Source organism: Triticum dicoccoides, chromosome 1A, assembly GCF_002162155.2.
Source record: "Triticum dicoccoides isolate Atlit2015 ecotype Zavitan chromosome 1A, WEW_v2.0, whole genome shotgun sequence".
Lineage (NCBI taxonomy): Eukaryota > Viridiplantae > Streptophyta > Magnoliopsida > Poales > Poaceae > Triticum > Triticum dicoccoides.
Window position 1 is genome coordinate 440,024,889 of NC_041380.1, and position 6,000 is coordinate 440,030,888.

The following is a 6,000-nucleotide window of genomic DNA, read 5'->3' on the forward strand; positions in this document are numbered from 1 at the left end:
ATTAGTGTTTGTGCCAAGCAAAGCATTTAGGATCATGTTGGGTGATAGTTGATTTGATCTTGCTGAAAAACAGAAACTTTTGCGCTCACGGAAATAATTCTCATTTTAACCGAAGCATGATAAAATACCAATTATTTTTTGAGAATATTAATATACAAATTACTCACGAGGTCCTAATTTTTCAGAATTTTTGGAGTTACAGAAGTATTCGAAATATCCAGATTCCTACAGACTGTTCTATTTTTGACAGATTCTGTTTTCTTTGTGTTGTGTGCTTGTTTTGATGATTCTATGGCTTTCTTTTAAGAGTTTTTTCCATATAAAAGTTGGAATACAGTAGATATAATGCAAAAATAAAATATGAATGGGTTTGCAACAATACTTATAGTAGTTATTTGCTTTCTTATACTAAGGGATCTCATGAAGGTTTTGTTGAGTTTTGTGTGATTGAAGTTTTTAAGTTTTGGGTGATATTACGATGGATGAAGGAATAAGGAGTAAGAAGAGCCTAAGATTGGGGATGCCCATGGAATCCCAAGCTATTATCCAAAGAGAAGCAAGCAACTAAGCTTGGGGATGACCGAGTGGCATCCCCTCTTTCTTCTAACGACCATCGGTATTTTACTCGGAACTATATTTTTATTCATCACATACTATGAGTTTTGCTTGGAGCGTATTGTATGATATGAGTCTTTGCTTGTTTTGATTTTTATTTGAAGTCATGAATCCTTGCTAGACACACCTATTTGAGAGAGCCAAAATTATGCTATGACTTGTTAGAAAGCTCTCTATGCTTCACTTAAATGTTTATGAGCTATGGAATTGCTCTAGTGCTTCACTTATATCTTTTTGAGCATGTGTGCTTTAGTATTTTTGAAGAAATGTTCTCATGCTTCACTTATATTTATTTGAGAGTTAGTAAATTTTTTGAAGAAATTCTCTCTTGCTTCACTTAAATTAATTTAAGAGAAAGAAATATTATGCTCATGATCTTCACTTATATTTGTTTGAGCTTATCGAAAGCAACATATGAAACTAGTCCCAAAGTGATATATATCCAAGGAGGATATAATAAAAACTTTCATGAAGGTCATTGGACAAATAAACTTGATTCTTTGTAATAGTTTTTAGATATGATGATGTGATATGTGAGTTATGTTGATGAGTAATTATGCTTTAGTAAGAATATTGGTGTTAAGGTTTTTGATTCCCTATGTAAGCACGAAAGTCAATAGTTATGCAAAGAAATTACATCCTACTTGTGGTGCATCATTGGGTGTAGCTAATATGCGAGTGTGTTTCATGAATAGATCGATGATTGAGCATAATGGGCTAGGGATAACTTGCTTTAGTGTTGATGTTTTGAAAGACATGGTTGCTTGTTGATATGCTTAAGTATTGAAAGTCTCATGTCAAAACTGGACTATTGCTTTGAACTATATAAAAGTCCAAATGTCCATGCTACAAAGAAAAGAATATGTGATGAACATGTTAGGCATCATTCCACATCAAAAATTCTGTTTTTATCATTTACCTACTCGAGGACGAGCGAAAATTAAGCTTGGGGATGTTGATACGTCTCCAATGTATCTATATTTTCTGATTGTCCCATGCTGTTGTATTATCATTCTTAGATGTTCTACAATCATTTTATAGTCATTTTATATTATTTTTTGGTACTAACCTATTAACATAGTGCCCAGTGCCAGTTGTTGTTTTCTGCTTGTTTTTTACATCACAGGAAATCAATATCAAACAAAGTCCAAATGCAACGAAACTTTTTGTGGATTTTTTTATGGACCAGAAGACACCAGTGGGTCAGAGAAGCACCTAGGGGGGGTGCCCCGAGGGGGCCTAGGCGCGCCTAGGTGGGTTGTGCCCACCTCGGTGCCCTCCCACACTGCCTCTTTGCTCTATAAATACCCTAATATTCCAGAAACCCTAGGGGAGTCGACGAAAATCAATTCCATCCGCACAAGTTCCAGAACCACCAGATCCAATCTAGACACCATCACGAAGGGGTTCATCATCTCCATTGGTGCCTCTCCGATGATGCAAGAGTAGTTCATTGTAGACCTACGGGTCCGTAGTTAGTAGCTAGATGGCTTCCTCTCTCTCTCTCTTTTGATTCTCAATACAATGGTGTCTTGGAGATCCATTTGATGTAACGCGTTTTTGCGGTGTGTTTGCTGGGATCCGATGAACTTTGAGTTTATGATCAGGTCTATATTTTTATCCGTGAAAGTTATTTGGGTCTTCTTTCATCTCGTATATGCATGATTGCTTATAGCCTCGTATTTCTTCTTCGATATTTGGGTTTTATTTGGCCAACTTGATCTATTTATCTTGCAATGGGAAGAGGTGCTTTGTGACGGGTTCGATCTTATGGTGCTTGATCCCAGTGACAGAAGGGGAACCGCACGTATGTATCGTTGCTATTAAGGATAACAAGATGGGGTCTATTTCTACATAAATAGATCTTGTCTACATCATTTCATCGTTCTTATTGCATTACTTTGTTTCTCCATGAACTTAATACATTAGATGCATGCTGGATAGCGGTCGATGTGTGGAGTAATAGTAGTAGATGCAGGCAGTAGTCGGTCTACTAATCTTGGACGTGATGCCTATATAACGATCATTGCCTGGGTATCGTCATGATTATTTGAAGTCCTATCAATTTCCCAATAGTAATTCATTTACCCACCGTTTGCTATTTTTCTTGAGAGAAGCCACTAGTGAAATCTACGGCCCCGAGTCTCTTCATTATTATATTTGCCTTCGCGATCTATTTTTATTTTATTTTATTTTCAGATTTATTAAAACAAAAATACAAAAATATCTTGCTGCAATTTTTATTTATTTATTTTATCTCGCGTTCCCGCGAGATCTATTTATCCAATCTACTACAATTTTATCTATCTTTTTACCCGTGAGGGATTGACAACCCCTCTCTTATGTCGGGTTGTAAGTATTTGTTCTCTGTGTGTAGGAGCTATTTATGTGGTATTGCATGGTTCTCCTACTGGTTCGATAACCTTGGCCTCATCACTGAGGGAAATACCTACTGTTGTTGTGTTGCATCATCCCTTCCTCTTTGGGGAAATACCGACGTAGTTCAAGCAAACATCATAAACCTATTCAACACAACTCAAAATGTCCTGAAAATTTACAGAGAATTGTTTTGGAATATTTAAAAAATATTGGGTGAAGAAAATATGGAAGGGGACCTAACAGGTGGCCACAAGCCTGGGGGCGCTCCCTACCCCCAGGGCTTGTGGGCCCCCTGGCCATCGTCTGCTATATGGAGGGTTTTGACCTGGGGAAAAATCAGAAGGGAGCTTTTAGGATGAAGCGCCGCCATCTCGAGGCGGAACTTGGGCAGGAGCAATCTAGAGCTCCGGCACAGCAATTCTGTCGATGGAACTTCACTCCAGGAGGGGGAAATCGAACCCATTGTCATTGCCAATGATCCTCTCATCGATGGAGGGTCAATCTTCATGAACATCTTTACCAGCACCATCTCCTCTCAAACCCTAGTTCATCTCTTGTATTCAATCTTTGCCTCGGAACCTCAGATTGGTACTTGTAGGTTGCTAGTAGTGTTGAACTCCTTGTAGTTGATGCTAGCTAGTTGGTTTACTTAGTGGAAGATCATATGTTCAAATCCTTACTGATATTCAATACCCCTCTGATATTGAACATGAACATGCTTTGTGAGTAGTTACATTTGTTCCCGAGGACATGGGAGAAGTCGTGTTATAAGTAATCATGTGAATTTGGTATTTGTTAGATATTTTGATGAGATGTATGTTGTCTTTCCTCTAGTGGTGTTACGTGAACATCGACTACGTGACACTTCACCATGATTTGGGCCTAGGGGAAGGCATTGGGAAGTAAAAAGTAGATGATGGGTTGCTAGAGTGACAAAAGCATAAACCCTAGTTTATGCGTTGCTTCGTAAGGGGCTGATTTGGATCCACATGTTTCAAGGTATGGTTAGATTTATCTTAGTTCTTCTTTCGTGGTTTCGGATGCTTGCGAGAGGGGTTAATCATAAGTGGGAGGTTTTCCAAGTAAGGCCAGCACCCTGCTACCTCTTGAGCATGTGTTGGTTTTCCCTTGAAGAGGAAAGGGTGATGCAGCAAAGTAGCGTAAGTATTTCCCTCGGTTTTTGAGAACCAAGGTATCAATCCAGTAGGAGGTAACAAACAAGTCGCCTAGTACTTGCACAAACAAACAAGAACCTTGCAACCAACGTGATAAAGGGGTTGTCAATCCCTTCACGATCACTTACGAGAGTGAGATCTGATAGAGATAATAAGATAAATATTTTTGGTATTTTTATGGTACAGATTGGAAAATAAAGATAGAAAAATAAACAACGATAGAAATAGCAAGTTGATAGGAAAATAATATGATGGAAGATAGACCCGGGGGCCATAGGTTTCACCAGTGGCTTCTCTCAAGATAGCAAATTCTACGGTGGGTGAACAAATTACTGTCGAGCAATTGATAGAAAAGCGCATAGTTATGAGAATATCTAGGCATGATCATGTATATAGGCATCATGTCCGCGACAAGTAGACCGAAATGATTCTGCATCTACTACTATTACTCCACACATCGACCGCTATCCAGCATGCATCTAGAGTATTAAGTTCATAAGAATAGAGTAACACATTAGGCAAGATGATATGATGTAGAGGGATAAACTCAAGCAATATGATATAAACCCTGTCTTTTTATCCTTGATGGCAACAATACAATAAGTGTCTTGCCGCCCCTACTGTCACTGGGAAAGGACACCGCAAGATTGAACCCAAAGATAAGCACTTCTCCCATTGCAAGAAAGATCAATCTAAAACTGGGGAGGTTATCATTGATAAGGATAATAATATGGAAAATGTTGATGCTTTTGATGACCCTCCTGAAAATCCTGCTATTTTACATACTAAAAAGTTTCGGATTGATAGCGGTAATATCATTGGGAAGGGAGCTATCCAGGATTTTTTTACTTGTGTCGGTGCTTTGCCTTGTATGGGTAGTTCTATCCTTCATAGAACTAGTAGTCTTGCGGACGCTATCGCCATGCTTGTAGTTGAACTTGAAAGGCAATTTATGCACATGCACCCTTTCATACAAAGGATTTTCCTAGAATTTTCTAATATTGAGCATTCTTCTATTAAGCGTGCCGCTACTATCTTTTTGGCTCATGAGTTCAGATTTATAATAAAAGAGGCCAAAGAAATTTTTGCGCACTATAGGGTGGACGCTGGCCGTCCTCCCATAGAGGCAATCCTCTTTGATCAAGAGGAAATAATGCGTTTTCAATCTTTAGACTATGTTGCTTTTAATGAGAACCTTAGAAAAAAGGTCCCTACCAATGTTCTAGTTGATAGAATTTCCAAACTTAATGATGATTTTGCTATTCGAAATAATGAGCTAGGATATTCTCTCGAGTATAGGCTCACGAAGTTTTGTCAAAAGAAGGCTTATAATGATGAATTGGTTGTGCAATATGAAGGGCCAAAGGTGGAACTTATACCTCCCAAAATTGATCTTGGGGACTTTTATCCCATTAAATTTAGCCCTTTTGATTACTTTTGCTTGCCTCAAAGAAAACTTTCTGCTGAACGTAGAGAATATGAAATGAGTTTTCGTGATTTATCCTATTATTATGGCAACACCTAGATCTATCTTCGTTTTTATGCCTAGCTAGGGGCGTTAAACGATAGCGCTTGTTGGGAGGCAACCCAATTATATTTTTATTCCTTGCTTTTTGCTCCTTTTTAGTAATAAATAATTTATCTATCCTCTGTTTTGGTTGTGTTTTTTTGTTTAATTGGTGTTTGTGCCAAATAGAACCGTTGGGAAGACTTGGGGAAAGTCTTTTTGATCTTGCTGTAAAAAACAGAAACTTTAGCGCTCACGAGAATTGCTGCCACTTTTATTTCGAAGGTGATATTTAGTTAATTCTTTTTGCATATGATTAATAGA